At 35.1% G+C, this 17,912-nt stretch overlaps 1 pseudogene; it reads right to left on the bottom strand.

Annotated features, from left to right (window-relative positions):
* Positions 1 to 15,599: 15,599 nt before the first annotated feature.
* Positions 15,600 to 15,748, bottom strand: LOC142870677 (uncharacterized; annotated as a pseudogene).
* Positions 15,749 to 17,912: the final 2,164 nt, after the last annotated feature.

Consider the following 17,912-nt stretch of genomic DNA (forward strand, 5'->3'; position numbering starts at 1 on the left):
CAATTAATGCTCACCCTATTTATAGTAAAAACTATTACAGTGTGTGTCTGTCTCTAATGTAAATCAGGGCTAGCATAAGGAAAGACTTGAATTCCAGACTGAAATGTTTAGGTAAATTTGTGGAGGGTGGAGGAACATGTAAAACCATCAAAGAATTTAAGAAGAAAAATTAAATGATTTCATCTGTGCAACTATGCAGAGAATAATTTCAATGGGCACTATATTAGAAGCTGATGATCCGTTGGGAGACTACTGTGATAATCCAGTTTTGAAGCCATATCAAATCTTTTATAAATTCAAATAGTAAACAAATAATGGAAGGAAAGGAAAAAGGAAGGAGGGAGGGAAGGAAGGAAGGAAGAAGAAGGGACAGGAGGGAAGGAGAAAAGGAAGGAGGAAAGTAGGAAGGGAGAATTCCAGACTTGAATGAAAAGTATCTGAAGTAGTTATGCCTGCAGAAATCAAAGAAAACACGATATTTTTTTAAAAGAACATCTGCCATCTTTTAAGAAATCCTTTTAAATAGAAGATTAAAAATTTTTTTTCATGTATATAATATGTTGATAAAAGAAATGTCCAAAGATAAGCCTGTTTGTTAGCTTGAAAGATAATATTAGTCAGTGATGAAAGGATATGCATGTTTATTCTTCTGGTAGAGACCAATAAGGATAGAGCAGAAATTTGAGTCTGTCAAATCAATCTATCTCTTTTTTTACTCTACTAGTTTTACTATTCACTTTAATTTTCTAAAATAATAGATTTTGAATATTACATTTCATTGCCATTACTCTCAGAATTCACTTACCATTTATTGATCAATCACTGTTGTTTGGCACTTTTTATATAAAGTATGTGTTTTTCTAGAATCTGCAGAACTGTCTTTTTAATTCACTGTGTTTTCTAATAAAAATTTCATTTGTCATATAGTTGTGATATTTTGGTATTTCTATTCCCTATTTAACATAAATTATAATATCATAGAATCAGGAAGCTAAGATATCACTAGATGTCATCTAATTCTACCTTACTTTATAAGTAAGAAACATCCTGAGATGTTAGTTGACTTGTTGGGATCATGTAGCTCATTAGTGAAAATGCAACACTCTTATTTTTTATTCACAGTTAATGAGAGATCCTAGTTTATTTGCAGCTTGAAGCCCTTGATTTTGGTTGCCTGTAAATGTGTGCAACCTCTACTTGTTTGAATGTGGATTTTAAATTGCAGAGTTTAGTTTTCCAAGCTACATAAAGACAGACTTGTTGAAAGTCACCATGTAGTCAGAATATAAGGTAATCAAAACTTTCATTTTAAATTGACTCCAATTCTAACTACAACCTGAAATTACAAAACATACTCAAGCAGTGATCTTTGTCACTCACATCAGAGATCCAAATGGCCCTGCAGATGTGGAACTGTCTGTTGCTATGGAAGAACAGCTGGAATCAGTTAATGATTCAAGTTAGCATGAGCTGAAGCACTAGAGACTAGAAAGTTTCATCCCCATGGTAGAGAACGCTAGGAATGGAAGCAGAGAGCCAGATTGTTGCAGGAATGGCCCCATGAGTGACACAGCTGTGAGCATAATTAGGCCTGTCTCCTACTGGCAAGTGGAAGTGCTGTTTACAGCCGTACATATGAAACTGAGGCATCAGCAGACCAGTCTTCAATCCTGTCCCTACTGTGACAGAGAACCAATCCACTCTGGTCAGATATCCTGAAGAGACTAAAAAAAAAAATGGCTTTTGTCTAGAGATTGCAAGAAACAAGTATGTGGAGACTTGAGAGAAACACAGGAGTTTTATTGATGATCTTTGTTTTTCTTCTTTCTTTTATATGGTCAGTAGTTATCTATAGTTTTGACAAATGAAAAATGGGAGATATTTATCATTTTATACTAGTCTGGGTATAAACAAAAAAAAGTCTAAACTGGAGAATATAATGTAACTGTTAAATAATATGACAAAAATGAGACAAGAAACTTAGCTAAAGTAGAAGTTTAATATTAATTTAAGAGTTTAAACTCTTTTTCTTAAATACAGAAGTGCCATCTAACTACTATAATATATAGGAAATAGGAAATAAAATTCATTCTTAGAATTGCTTCAAAATTTTGTAATTATGCCTACTGGGAATGATTATGCAAGGGTAGGATTTATATCTTCCATGGTAAAAGAAAAACTTTAGGTAAACTAAATTTAACAGAGTTTAATTTACCAAGGGGGGAAAAAACAATTTGCAAATTGGGAAGCCCTAAGAATCACAGCAGATTCAGAAAGACTTAGATGCTGTTGTGTGGTTGGCGAAAATTTATGGACAGAAATAGGAAAGCATCATACAGAAAATGGAACTGAGGTACAGAAACAGCTGAACTGGTTACAGCTTGCCATTCGCCTTACTTGAACAGGGTTTGAACAGATGGTCACCTGTGAGTGGTGGAAGTATGGCAGCTGGGATTGGCTGACAGTCAGCTATTGTTACAGAAGCATCCTCTTAAAATAGGTTTTCAGTTTGTCTACCTACTAACTTAGGTTACGTTTCATACCTAAGGACTCAAATATATGAGTCTGGAGGCTTTTTCAGGCTAGATTTTGGTTTGATTTAACAACCAGAATCCTTCATTTATCCAGGCTCTTACTAACACCTCTTAGGTAAGTGAAAAGTGATGACATAGTTTGTGATGAGATAGGAAAGTTTAATTTTATGCTTCTCTTCTCCTGTTCCTAGCAATGCAAAGCACTGGCATGGGGAATGAAAAACAAAGACACACCAAAAGTGATAATAGTCCATCTACTCATTTACCAATTAGTTACCAACAATTCTGTTCCAGGCACTATTTATTCTTCTTGGTGCAGAAAGATATAAGATAGAGTAACAGATAGTATCCTTGCTCTCATTTGACACTGCTGGCTTATATACATAAACACACACAATAAGATTATGGATACAAAGGGAAATATTGAATATACTGATATGGCTATCATAATAGGAATAGCATTCCTTGAAAAAAGAAAGTTATGTTTTTATTTATAATACAGAGTTTTACAGAGTAACATTCCCATTAGCCCTACTGTCACTATCACTATCATTATTGCTCCTCCTACTAACAAGCTTTTTCTCTATGGGATATCAATTATGCCAAACAATTAACATGTAGTAAATACACACCACAGCCATAAAATAATTGCTATTAATATCACTGTTTTATAGATGGAAAATTAAGGCGCAGAGTAATTAAGTCACTTATCCATAATCGTGTATCTAAAATGCAGTAGAGCTGTAAATGAAACAGAAAACAGTTCAGTTCCAAAGTTCATGTTCCTCTCCACTCTACTCTACTGAATTTACAAAGGTGTGCTGATTGTTTTAAATCAATGAATGAATATGACCCCCAACTAAATATCCCTCTGAATTCGAATCAAATGCTCCTTTCTCATAAGTTAGGACATATTGTTTAGACATCTTAAAACGTCTAAATAAAAATCTCAATTTGCAGCAAGCACTTGATCGGGTTCAAGATGAATGCCTTTGGGATATTCAAGCCTATGAAGACAGATTTTCATTCTGGAATAAGACTAAGAACAAATGGAATCAGCATTGGTTCAAAGAAACTGTCAAGGATTCTTCTCCATAGAGACTCTTCAAACATATGAAGAGCACTGTCACTGTTGTCTCATTTCCTGCAAGTGCGAATTTTTCAAATCTAGGCATAGTTTCTCAGGAGCACAGGTTAGATACGGTTGCAGATTTAAAATGTTTGGCAAATAAATTAAAAATACTAAGTGGAATTAATTGACTTACTCAATTGAAATGGCAACTCATTTTTGATAAATACATTTTAAAAACCTATCACTTTGCTATTTCTTACCTTATCTTTGGTGATGATAAGACAAAGGTGAACATTGGTCAGACATGTGACAATCAATCCATCTGGGCTGAAGTTCAACTAGACTCATTGTAGGGGGGAAAAAGTAAGATTATATACTTGAAAAAGTAAGATGACATATCTGAAGTACAGTAGGGCAACAGTTAAAATGAAAATTCTACATAGCAACAAAAAATTTTCTGGTAATCAAAATAATTTAAGAAGCAAGAAAGGCTCATTAGTAATATTTTTTTTTGTTTCAGAATATTACAGGGGTACAAACATTTTGGTTACATGAATCACTTTTGTATAGTTTGAGTCAAAATTATAAATGTGCCCATCACCTAGATAGTGTGCATTGTACCTTGTAGGTGTGAATTTACCTATCCAGGAAGACGAGGCATTCAGTCCTCATGGGAACCAGGGCTAGGGTAATTCATGCCAATGAATTCTTATCCATTATAGCAGTTCTCCAGTGGGAGAGAGAGTTCGGTGTACTCACAGATCCCCATTCCTCAGTACCCCTCCACACTCTCCTGTTGGATATGTCTGCCAGGGCTTTCTTGCCACCTGAGTCCCAGACCAAGACTTGTCCCCTCTGTCTCCCTGCACTGCTCTCGTGTCCATGGGACACCAAGTCTGGCCCACCTGTTTAAGCCACCAGTGTGCAATTCCACTCATAGTTAACATTTGGCTGACTGTGGCCCCTTTGGAGTTCTGGGTATTTCACGACTTCCTTCCATAACATCTTAAAACTCTTTACAGAGAATAAAAGTTGGATCTGGGACCTCCTCCCTGTCAAGAGTTTCCATCATGAGATGCAAAATTATCCACATCCATAATTTTTATACTATTCATAAATTCTGAATAGATTGCAGTTATGTCTCTTTTCACCTTTGTTACTTTTGTCTGCATCAGTATTGCATATTCCTTGTCAGGAGCTTGTTCTGTAATGGACCATACATACATATGCAAATTTTATGTCTTACCCAACAATATTTAGTGATAGAGCATTATTTTTAAAATAAAATACTTGACTGAGTGAATGGAATAAAGAAGATGAGTGACAATTACATTGCACATTCAAGGACTAGCCAGAGAAATACTAGTGCACCTTGTTTCAAAATGATATAAAAGAAGAAAATAATGGAATAATTTTGGTCTGTCTGAGTCCAGAATTTCTGTCCATGTATTTAGTGACTTTTGTTTTTACCCATTTTATTTATAACTCATTGTGTAAATTATTTTAATGAAACAAGTTAATATTTCATATTTCCATAATTATCAACACCATCAAATCTTTACAAATAATATTTCGTTACTTACAGATATTAAATAATTTTTATCCTGGTAAAGTATTTTTATTCTGATTATTCAGCAGAAAGGGAAATATACAGATAGATTTGTATAGAGGGAAAAACCTACGCATGTGAATCTGTAAGACACGTGACCAATACATAAAAGTAACTCAGTTTTCTTAAGAAATGAAAATATTCAGGACAAGTATTTTAATATTGGTGTGTGAGAGCTGTTGTACTTGGAAAATGTATCTACATAATTCAAAGGAAAAGGAAATGTGATCTCGAAACTTGACAGGGAAATAAAAATGTAAGATGTAATATTTCTATAACTCAATAAAGATATGTAAAAATGAATGTCTTCTTAAATTTTTTGTGACAATTTTTGTATATTTACAAAACAATCCCATGTATGTTAGCTCATATGATGCTAAGAATATATTTTCAAAGTAGCCCAACAAATCACTATTTTCATGTTGCCAATGAGAGAAGTATAGTTTAGGGAGGTTGTGACTTGCCCAAGGCAACAATCGGTGGTGTTAAGACTTGAATTTGGATTTTCTGACCTATGGCCAATTCACTAAACGCTTTGTTTCAACTGCCAGCTCTGATTGATTGGCACTGACACTTGGAATGCTGTGTGCAAAGGATTGTAGATCTCTTTGTAGTCATCGGGAAAGGGCATTGTGATTAATGCAGATGTGACCACGGACTCAGTTTAAATGGCAGAATAAGCATTATGAATTTTTTACTGTTTTACTACATGTTTCCTCAGTTCAGCTTGAGAACGATTGTAGTGAAATATCTCTGAAGCAACACTGTCTATCCTTACATGTGCATTTCTCACACCATTTTCTTATATTTCCATTAATACTAATCAGGCCAATCAGCTTGATTTGTTGTCAATATGCTAAGTCACCAAGTTGAGCCTCTTTATCACTTCTAACTATAACAGACCTGCCCTTTTCTGAAGACTCAATTTGTATCCTACCTCCCCATGAAGTACTTTTCGTTTTTCCTTTATACATTTAATTCTCTCTCCTTCTCCTAGTTTCTATTCTTCTCTCTGATAATCTTAGTATTACCGTTCTTTTTTGCTATTCTTTGTACATGTAACTTTTGTCCTGCCAATTATACTGAAGCATCTTAAGGGCAATTTCATAATTCTGTATTTGGTGCAATAGCCAGAACAGTGGTGAGATTATCATTGCTGACAAGTAATCAACTACTTGAAATCATTCAAGAGAGAATGATTTTACAAACAATCTCAATAGCTAACTGCTTAACACAATTAAGTATTCCTTCTTGCTCACATAAATATGCAGCCATGTTCAAGCAAGAGAACACTGTTCCATGCAGCCATTCAAAAACTAGATTCTTTCCAAAAAGTAGCTTTGGCTTCTTTGTGATTTGGAGTACTACACTCAGTTTTCCACATGAATTTGTTGCTCACTCCCAAGCATGCCATCTATCCCTCGTTTTTATTTGTTTTTTATGTTTTATTTTATTTTTTTATAAATTGAAACTTATAGTCTGAGGATGTCCTCTCATGTCACATATTCCAAATGGGATGGTAATCACAGTAGCTGGGATTTTGTCCCAGCCCTGCATGGAGATGACCTCCTCAGAAGTCTCTGTTTTTTGACAAAGTGATTAATTTAGAATGATAAGATTTCTCCTCAGGATTATTTTCCCCCCAGTGCTGAGCAGATAATGTCAGGGTGAGTTGGACAGTTGTTGTCCTGGTTCTTTGGCTCCTGACTTGGAAGAATCACAAGCCGGGCCAGTGGGACAGAGTGATGACAGACATGGAGCACTGCCACAAGCTGCTTTATTGCAGGAAACAGGAAGATTTACTAGGTGAAAGTAAAGAGAGCACATTCCAGAAAGAGGAAGGGATCTGCTCCACCAGTGGAAGTTACCTTGAGTTTAGTAAGACTTCCCCTTTTCATGTTGGTTCCCTAATCCTATGTTAAGCTAGGGGTGGAATATTAATGATTTTCTGAGAAAGGGTTGGTGAATTTTTAGAATTGATACTCTCTGACTTTCTGTCCTTGTATGGCTGGCTCTGGAACTGTCATGGCACTAGGGGGTGTGATTTTTTACCATGGTAATGTATGTTAATGAGGGAAAGGTTACCTTTGGCCATAGGCTCCTAACTTCTACACGTGGTCCTGGTTGGGAAAAGTGCCTGACCTCAATCCCTGCGCTTGTGGTTTCTTTCCCTTGTTGTGATTGGACCTGACCCTCTGCCCTTGACCACATTCCCTTATTGCCTGCCCTGCCACCTATATACCCTCATCCCTACCTAACAATACCAACTAAGAGATTCTTGACACCATTGTGCCTCACTACATGGCAAAGTTGCCTGCAGTAGGAGATGGTGCATCCAAATGCAAAATAAAGCAGAGTCTCTCAGAGATGGAAGATGGACAAAGAAAAGGATTCCTGACAACATAGAAAGATCTCTGACAAGACTGTTTGATTCTCTGGATTCAGTAACAGTCACCTCTGGCTTTTTATTCACATAAACTAGTTTATTCACTTACTTTAAAAAAAAATGGTCACAATAGCAATGATACAGATCTTTACTAAACTGTCTCCTTTTGTATTACTATTAGTTCTTCCATCTTCCATGACCTCTACTAACATGATGGACTTTTAATAATAACCTAAATCCTATAGATGTGTCCAAAACCTGATATAGCCATACCCAGTCTAAAGATATGTTCCAACAATTCAAAGTCACCTATTTAAATATTTTAAAGGCTCTAAATAGTCTGTCATAAAATTAAAAAGGTGATAAAAATAATTATTTAAAAGACCAATTATTATTATTTAATTTCCTCATTAGTCACATTTCAAACAACTATAAAATGTGTAAAAATAAGGTCTTTGGCAAATATTATCTCATTCAATGATTCAATGTGGCTTATGTGCATATAAGAAATTGAAAAATGTCATATTTTCTATATTTTAAAATTTATGACAGAGAGAGAGTAGAAAAGAGAAGAGAGAGAGAGGAGAAGAGAAACTGATTGAACAGACTAATGTTATTTCCTTCTATTCATACACAACATGATTTGTAGCATATTTTCAATGCCACCAAATAGAAAAAGTCAAGCACTGCACTACAAAAATGCATGGGAAACTTACAAACCAGCCAACAGTTGTTATTTTGCAAGTTCTCACTTAATTCTACTTGTTATTTGACAATGAAGGCACTAGGCTCATTTTTATGGAAAATTATCAAGCCTTCAAATCTAATGGAATTTGCTCGGCTATATTTCAAACTCGCTTGAGTCTCCATGACCTCTTTCTTCTTTCAGATTTCTCCTTTTTGAAATGGAAATCTCTATTCTAATCCTGTCCCATCATTGTATTTTGGAAACAGATAACTTTTCTTGTTTCACAAGTTCTTGGCTAAAGAGGAACTTTGTCTCAGAATGAATATATTCAAGTTTCAGCCTCATCTGATTTAGACGTAATTTGAGGCTTAGAGTTGATGGTGAACTCGGTTAAAGCTTGTGGGTCTGTGAAAATGGTTAAATATATTTTGCAGGTAAGAAGGGCGTGCATTTTGGGAAGCCAGAATTTTGTGTCTCCCCAAATTCATATGTTGAAGTCCTAACTCCCAATCTTTCAGACTACCATCTTTGGTGGTAAAATCTTTACAGAGGTAATTAAAATAAGATGAGCTCTAAACCAATGTGATAGGTTTCCTTATAAGAAGAGGAAAATTTGGACAGAAGTATGTACAGAGTGAAGAGAATGTGAAGACAGGGAGAGACAGAAACCGGCTCTGCCAACACCTTGATCTCAGACTTCTAGTCTCCAGAACTGTGAAAACATAAATTTCTGTAGTTTAAGCCATTCAGTTTGTAGTACTTTCTTAAGACATCTCTAATGCACTAATATAGAACAGTGCTGTTTTTATTCAGTAAAAAGTTACAGAGCACAATGCAGACACACCTGGCCACTGTCCTCACAGGATATATGGTCTAGGTTGAGAGAAAAATAAATGATCTTGTGGAGTGTTAAGACTGAGGAAGGGAGCAAGATGATAGGCCTAATCAGCTCCAGAAAAACAGAGACATTGTTGCTAAGACCTAGAGAGTGAGTATGGTTTTCGTCATGTGAGAAACAGAAAATCCCCTTTAACTTCTGCAGTAGATTTAAAAACATTCACTATATTCCTTCCATCAAGAGATGGAATTTATCCATCCCTTAAATTGTGGTTGGCTTTGTGGTTTGTTCTGATAATTAAATGTGGAGAAATTGATCTTATGCAACTCTGAGCCAGGTCCCCTAAGGCCTTGAACCTTCAACTCTTGCTTTACTTGGAATAAGCCATGTAACCAAACCTGTACAGGGACAGCCAACTGAAAGAAAAGAAACCATAGGAGGAGCATAGAGGTTCTCCACTGACGGCCAGCCAAACCCCCAAACACTATCCCCAGCAAGGTGGTGGTTGACCCCCCCAACTCAGACGTGAGCTCCACCCAGACAACCAGACTCAGCTGAGTCCAACTCAAATTGTTATGCCAAATCATGAGCTAAGTAAGTAGTTGTTTATTTAAGTCTGTAATTTTAGGGTAGTCTTTTATGCAGCAAAAGTTGGCTGATGACAATTTCCAAGAATAATACAGAACATTTTGTAAAGCAGAGGATAGTGGGGGTTTTTTATCTCAGAGGGTAAGTGGAATAACAATGGCAGACAAAGTAGGAGGGGATTTAGATCGGGAAAGGCCTAAAAGAGATGTGTTAAACATTTGGGTGCTATCCTCGATAAAATGAGAAACCATGGATAATGTTGGTGTTTTTTAAAAAAATTCTTATATGGTGCTAAGTATAGGTTAGAGGAATATAAGAACAGATATGAAGTGATGATTAGAAGACCTCTGGGGTAGCCCAAGCAAGACTGCACTGATTGACAATGGAGGTGTGAGGCAGAGGAATAGACTGTGATTTCTAGGTGTTTAATAATGATTACTGCAGCAGAGAACACAGGATGGTAAAGAGGCATGTGTATGCGTGGATCAGAGGGTCTCTGTTTGAAGCATATTGACCTTGGTGTGCCTACAAAGCAGCACAGTGCCATTTGGCAATTGGATGGACATGTGAGGGTCAAACTCAGGAGAGATATCAGAGTTAGAGAAAGATTTTCATTAATTTGAAGATATTTATGGCAATGGAAATTAATAATGTCATTTAGTAACTATATATATACATATATATAAAGACTTTTTAGGTTTTTAAAAGTAATTTTAACAGTGTAGATTTTGCCAGTCTCATAATGCTTAAAGACTCTTGTCATGTTCACGCATTAAGTAAAATAAATAAGATACAGTAGATTACAAAACAAGCCAATTGTATTGCAATGTGTACTATTTTAAAAACAAATGTGAAATATAGTCAATGTATGTGCTGATCCATTAAAACATTAATATCAAGATGTTCTGATGTTTAATAACTATTCTGATGTCAAATTTGGATGAATATAAATAATATTTTGAGATTCGTGGAACATTATAATGAGATATGAAATTATCACTTATTTCTACTCATCACAAAGTGTGAGATATTGCAAATACTAATGCATTTTGTAGCTTACATTTAGTGATTAAAGAAAAGAAGCATTTCAATAGGAGACTCATGAAAATAAATTAAATGGAGGGGTTTTCCCCCCATCCAAGGTCATGGGGCTCCTGGCTATAGGCTCTCCATTGTTACATGGATCTAGTCTAATAATTAAGGACTAGGTAGAGAAGAAAGAACCAGCAAGAGAGGCATAACTAAACACCAGTGAGTACAGAGTAAAGCCAGGGAAGATTTTTTATGAAAGACAAGGGAAGAAAGTATTTTTTATGGAGAGAAAGATCAAACTGTATTGGATCACAGCTCTGATATTTGACAATCCTTGGATTGAATTCTTGTTCTACAATGTACTAGGTGCATGAATTTGGACAATGTATTTAAATCCTTTAAATTTCAGGTTCTTCTTATGAGAGGATGAATTAATGTCATTAAAATTTCCAACTCCTTTGAGTGTTACAACATATATTTAAAAATGTTTTAATTTTCCTGCAATCATGCCCTTTGACATTTGATTTTGAAGTTTTGCCCACTAAAGAGGTAGAGTCTGAGTTCCCATATCTTGAATCTGGACTTGGTCATATGAACTGCTTTGGATAAAAAAGAAGTTTCAAGTTTTAACCTTAAGAGGCATGACTTGGTTCTACTTCCTCTGTCACACTACTGTTATCACCATGACAATATGCCTGGACTAGCCTGCAGGAGGATAAAAACCTATGGGCAGAGCCAGTTCATCTCAGTTGCCCAGTCAAGGTGATGTTAGATGTTCCAATAGCTAGTGGCTCCCTTGGGCATGAAAACGTCCAGCCAAGATTGGTGAAGATTAGTGCAGCTGTATAGACAGGCCTCAGCTTATGTCAGATCCATGAGCAATTAATGTTTATTGTGTGCCACAGAAGTCTTGAGGTTGCTTATTATACAGGATTACCATGGTGATAGATCATAAATATTAATTGATACAGCTTAAAAAATAGAAATTGGTATATTTTCTTTCTTTTTATAGGATACCATAAGAAATAGAGGAGTCAATATATAAACAGTTGACTCTTGAACAACAAGGGTTTTAATTGTGTGGGTCCACTTATACATGGATTTTCTTCAGCTACTGCTACCCCAGGGACCCCAAGACCACTCCTTCTTCTTCCTTCTCTTCCTCTGCCTACTTAATGTGAAAATGACAAAGACAAAGGCTTTTATGATGATATACTTCCACTTAATGAAGAGCAAATATATTTTCTCTTCCTTGTGATTTTCTTAATAACATTTTTCTCTTGCTTATTTTATTGTAAAAAAAAGTATATGATACATGTGCAAGATATGTGTTATTATAATTACTGCTTATGTTATCAGTAAGGCTTCTGATCAACAGTAAGCTATTAATAGTTAAGTTTTTTGGGGGAATCAAAAGTTTTACATGTAGTTTTGACTGGATGGGGGGGTCATCACTGCAAACCCCATGATATTCAAGGGTCATGTATGTTTTAGAGATTGAGAAATTGTCCAGATTCCCCCCCTCAAAAAAAATAGGTCAGTAAGTAGTTGTAATATATTCTGTTTAGATGATAAGCAAAAGAACACTTAAGAAATACTATTATCAATCTGGGGATCTCTGCTCTTACAAAAATTTCAATGAAGTAGTGATAGCAAATAAGGAAAGAAAGCAAACTGTTCAGAGGAGTTGAGGAATAAATAGAAGACGAAAGGAAGGCAGAATGCTAATAATGATCATGTCTAACATTTACATATCACTAACTGTATTCCAGGCACTGTACTAAGTATTTTATATATACATCTTCTTATTTAATTATTAAAAAAATAACTATGATCTTTCCAACCTACTCTACACTTAGTATGGGAAAAACATAGGTTATATGATTATCATTTAGAAGAGCCAATTTCTATAAATTTCAACAAAATACTTTGACCTGTTCTGGCAAGAGAAGAGTGGCTCAGTGTATATACCCTAAGAGGCATCATTTATGTAGCTATGGCCCCATCTGATGGATTTTGTATTGTTGCCTTGAAAGGTTTTTCAAGAAGAGGTTGTGCAACATTGCATTTTTGCAGCACTGACACAAAGCAGTATAAATCTCTGAATGTTTATTTAGGCATTTGTATCCATACTTTAGCTATTTGGCAGAGCATCTAGAGAAGTCTGAAGTTTGAAGCAAAGCTGGTCAAAAGGCAAAGGTGCAAGGTCTGAGCAAAAGGAGCTATGTTAGAATCCCTGCATCAATCCCAGATGTATGGCTCCAGAAATGTAGTTTATGTCCTGTGCCTCAGTTTCCTCATTTTTAAATTCAAATATTAATTTTATTTCTATATAAAGTTCTCATGAAAATTAAATGAAATGATACACATGAATGCTTAACAGAGTGTCTGATACACTGATAATTATTTCTGAAGAGTAATCATGTTACTGATGATGAATAATGTCATTGTAAATAGCTGGGAAAATAAAATTAATATCTAATTTAGTAATAGTGTGTGTTTAGACAATACTGCCAATAATTAAATACACAAAGCAGAGGCTCATGCATTAGTTCTACATATATAGAACTTATATAAAGAACTATTTATAGTAAGGAATAATTTAGAAGCATGAATACAGTAGTAAGACTCAGGAATAGAGGATTTTATTTCCAGATTTGCTGGTATCTTTGTGACCTTGGGCATGGCCTATTACTTTTGTGACCAGGATTCAATTTCCTCTTTTATAATATGATCTAGGTAGACTCTAAGGTTCTTTTTGGAGAAAATATTCTGGGAACATGGTCAATTTTGAATTTTGAATTTAGTATTCAGAAAGAATACCAGCCATCCTTGTCTGTATTCAGAAAAGAAGAATAAGAATGAATGCATGGTTTAAAGGAGTTAAGGTCCCTTCCTCTGACTTTGTCAGCCAATTGGCTCTGGTTTGGTTCATATGTTGCTTGATGTATAGCCAAGGCAATAAAAGAATTCCATGAAAGAAACTGCAGATTTTCCAAGGGCTGTTGCTGAGTGCCCCAGTTATTTCCAAATCTATTATACTAAGAGAAATAAAGCATTAAAATGGACAACTTCTTATCCAGTGGTTCTCAAACATGAAAGGTGGAAGCTTTAGAAAAGCCTCAGGCTTTTCTGTTCCACAGATTAAATTCTTCAAATTAATGTGGAGCCAACACAATGAGAGGGTAGTGGTGGTGTGGAGGCTGAAGGGCAGTGCCAGCAGCATCTCTGTAATCTTCTGCCAAGAGATCTGCACAAGGGATCTTCTTCTAGCCCTGGGAAGTTCCTGAACTGAAATCCTGCCCAAATGGCAGTAAGACTTCGATAGAAATGGAAGGACTAAGCTATATGAATTCAGAAAGTACCCTCTGTGGCCTTGTTTGCTCTAAACAGGTACATTGTGCTCTCATACATGGCATAGGCAACCAGAAGGCTCCTGGTGTTTTCCTTGATCAGCCAAGAGCTAATCAAAAACTCTGAGTCTGTTTTATTATCGTGTGTATGTGTGTGTACGTGTGTGTGCGTATGTATTAAAGCTCCCACTCATTTCCATTTTAATGCATTACTGAGTCATCTTATTGGTCACTTATTATTTAATTTTATATTATATTGGTAAGACAAAGGTACTCCATAGCTAAAAATTTACCAAGTCTTGCACTTTGGTTCTACCACAAGTTCTAACCTCATTGGAAGATTGAATGGTACATACACAAACACAAGTGTATCGAAATCATGACACTCAAGAGGACAGGGGCTTTGAAATTAGGATGTCATCAATATCGTTTCATAGTCATAGGTTTTCGCTGTGGTTCCCCTTCTTTAATTGATATATATATATATATATATATATATATATATATATTTAAAATACTTTCAGGTTTGCCATTTTGTAACTTGTGCTGTCATTATTTTTGTTGTTAATTTAGTTCTCTTTTATCCCTCTGTTATCTCACACTTTCCTTTTTCCTAAAGGTACAGACAGATGTTGTAAGTGAGCTATGGTGTCTTTTGTTTTACTTAATTGGGTCTAAATTTTCTCAAGTTTCAGAACCACTACATTTGAGTAATATTCATATGCCCAGTGCCCCTCCCCAGCCAGGCTTATATGTTTTTCAAAATGCCACTGGGAAAAAATGTCTTCCTGAAAGCCCACTGGGATAATTCTTGAAATAACACCATGATGTGGTTGCATTGCATTACATGCTTCTTTGGGTTGGTTGGTTCAGTTATTATTGGTGCATAATGATGTACCCTAAACTCAATGGCATAAACAACAATCATTTTGTTATGCTCAGTGGATCCACGCTTCAGAAAGGATACAGCAGGTTTGCTGTGACTCATTATAATGTCTGGGAACACCTGAATTTTGGAGGTAACTTGACACCTGAAAACACTGAAATCATCTGAAAGCTTATTTGCTTACAAGTCTAATCGATTGTGTTGGATTCTTTAATCTCTAAACTTCGTTTTTCTCTTCAGTAATCTGGGGATAATTTTGGTGCCAGATTCATAGGTTTGATATAAATTTTATAATTTTTGTATATATGAATGTATGTAGGCAGGTAGGAAGGTATGTGTTATGTCCCTCTATGAAATTATCTGAACCAATTAGACAAGGATTTTATTTTATTTGCATAAGTAACAGTAAAATATTATGACACATAGAAGGTGCTCTTTGAACATTCCACATGAAAGAATGTAGAGAAAGTTCTTATCAATGGGCCCAGGATAAAGTGAAGGCTCAAAAATATGTGTTGGTGTGAAAAATATATATTCCCTAGACTCCATGTTGTAGAGCAAAATGGTTTTGAGCACAACCACTGAAAATAGACCATCTAAATTATTTTTTTAGGAGGGTGAATGCAGTGCCCCAATACCACAAATTATGCAGTACAATTTGGGGAAATCACAGAGGTCAGCACATCTGGAGTGCAATTGCTAAGTCTCACCCTTGGAAAAACCATCTTTATGATCATGTTATCTCCCCTGCCAGGTAAGCATACTACCTAAGTTCTAATGCCAGCTCCACTGTTTGTAAGCAGTGCACCCTGTCTCATTTTTCTTATATGTAAAATAGCAATGATTTTAAAAGAGAATTCTTATTTCTTGGGGTTGTCATGAGGTTTAAACGCATGGCATGTGTTGACGTTGTGTAAACTGAACTGCCAGACCAGATTTGGAACCACTAATAGATACCTTGTAGAATGTCCTTGTGTCGTAGATCAGGGATTAGGAAATGGGTTTCCATGTGACAAATACTAAATCCTGGGAAACCCAGAGACCAAGCAAGATAGGGCTGTATTATAACCCGATAGATTATAAGCCAAGTGTTTAAAATATATGCTGCTCTACTCTTCACACATATTTATCTTAAATTCTCCCTTAGCACTTTATTTAGGGAATATTTTTAAAGACGTGACTCCCTTCAAGTTGTTCTTAAAAATAAAAGAGAGATTTTTCAAATGTTAAAAGGGAAAATGCCCCCGATACTTTCTCCCTTGTATTGTTTGTATTAAGCATGTTGTGATAATCAGAAGAAACCCCCAAGAAGTGAAAAATCCAAGCAGAACAGAACTAGAAGTAAGTACATCTGCTACTGATCTCCATTTGAAAATTCTTTTTCAATGTTAACCTTGAAAATTATGAGTTCAATTCTTTTAAGTTAGATGAAATTTCTTTCTAGCGCTGTGCACTGAAGTGTCTATCACCTTCCCACCATCACTATGAAAACTGCTTCCCATGATGTAGTAGATCTTGGAGGTTGAGTTTAGATGGGGGCATAAAGTAATCTAATTAAACTAATTGAAAATAAGATATAAAAGTCTTAACCTTCCCAGAGACATTTCAATTTCAAATGAGGTAGTTTATTAAAAGCATTGAATCTTTAGTTGATGAAATGTCAGGCTGTATAATAAAGGAAAACTGGAGAAATTAACATGCATTGAGAGTCCACTATGTACAAGGATTTTGCATATAACTATCCTTAAAATAGGAATATATATTAATGCTTTATATACCTTAATAAGTATATATTTTTATTTGAAAAAGTATTTTTGAAAGACTCAGAGCAGTTAACACATTTGCCTAAGTTATATAACTAATATTGCAAAGAACTTGGAATTGAATCCTCATTTACACAAGGGACCACTCTAGTATGATGTAATGATTGTCATAGTACCAGATACTTGTTCTTTATTCTGAGCCCCTAAATAATGGATTGGGACAATATCAAGTAAAAATTGGGTATATCTTAAATTCTTTATATAAGAATATATTTTGATTGACAAAGGCATAATATCAGTTTCACAAATATAATGAGGTGTGCAGAATTTTTAATAATATAAATATGCCAAACAGATGGAAAATAGAGCCATTTTCATTGGTTCATAGAATAAGGTCCATTTTGTTGGTCTTCTTGTCATGAGTAGGTCTCTTTATTTATTTATTTTTTAAAATTATTTTTTGGAGGTGAGTACAAGTTGCTAACTAGTAGTGGCAACTACTAGTTAGTAGTGACTAGTAGATGTATCTTCATTCAAAGATAGTACCTAGTAGATGAATCTTCTTATCTCTGGAAACCTGTTGCCATCCAAATATTCTGTAAATACATGACAAAGCTTGTATGGTATGTTCATTATCAGAATTTTTTGAAAATATTTTTGCATTATTACCTCTGTTGTTGTGGTAATAAATGTTTATCAACATTTCTCTTTGTGCTGCATGGAATCCAGTTATATTTTTTATTCACAGCCTCCTTCAGCATCAAAATATGATTTCTGTAACCACAATACATTTCCACAATTCCAATATGCAACAATCAAATATCTGGATACACACAATTATATAGATACTCTGGGCAGTTCAGCTTCATGTCATCCAGTAGATATTTGTTATCAGAAGCTTTCATTTTTATTGAAAACATTGTGGCATTCAATGGTAAGAGACAAAAAAAAAGGTTCTTTATTGAAGAATAATTTGTGATAAAAAAAAGTCCTTCAGAAAGCTTCCGGAGAAGCAAAAAAAGATCAGTAGAACATTAAGCAGACAAAGGGATTTTGTCACAGAAGATAATGTATAATGATTATCAGTATTAAAATGCCAAATTGAATATTTTCATACATCTGTTAATCTACACACTGTGAAATTTCCTTGAAAATATATGTTC

Source organism: Microcebus murinus, chromosome 4, assembly GCF_040939455.1.
Source record: "Microcebus murinus isolate Inina chromosome 4, M.murinus_Inina_mat1.0, whole genome shotgun sequence".
Lineage (NCBI taxonomy): Eukaryota > Metazoa > Chordata > Mammalia > Primates > Cheirogaleidae > Microcebus > Microcebus murinus.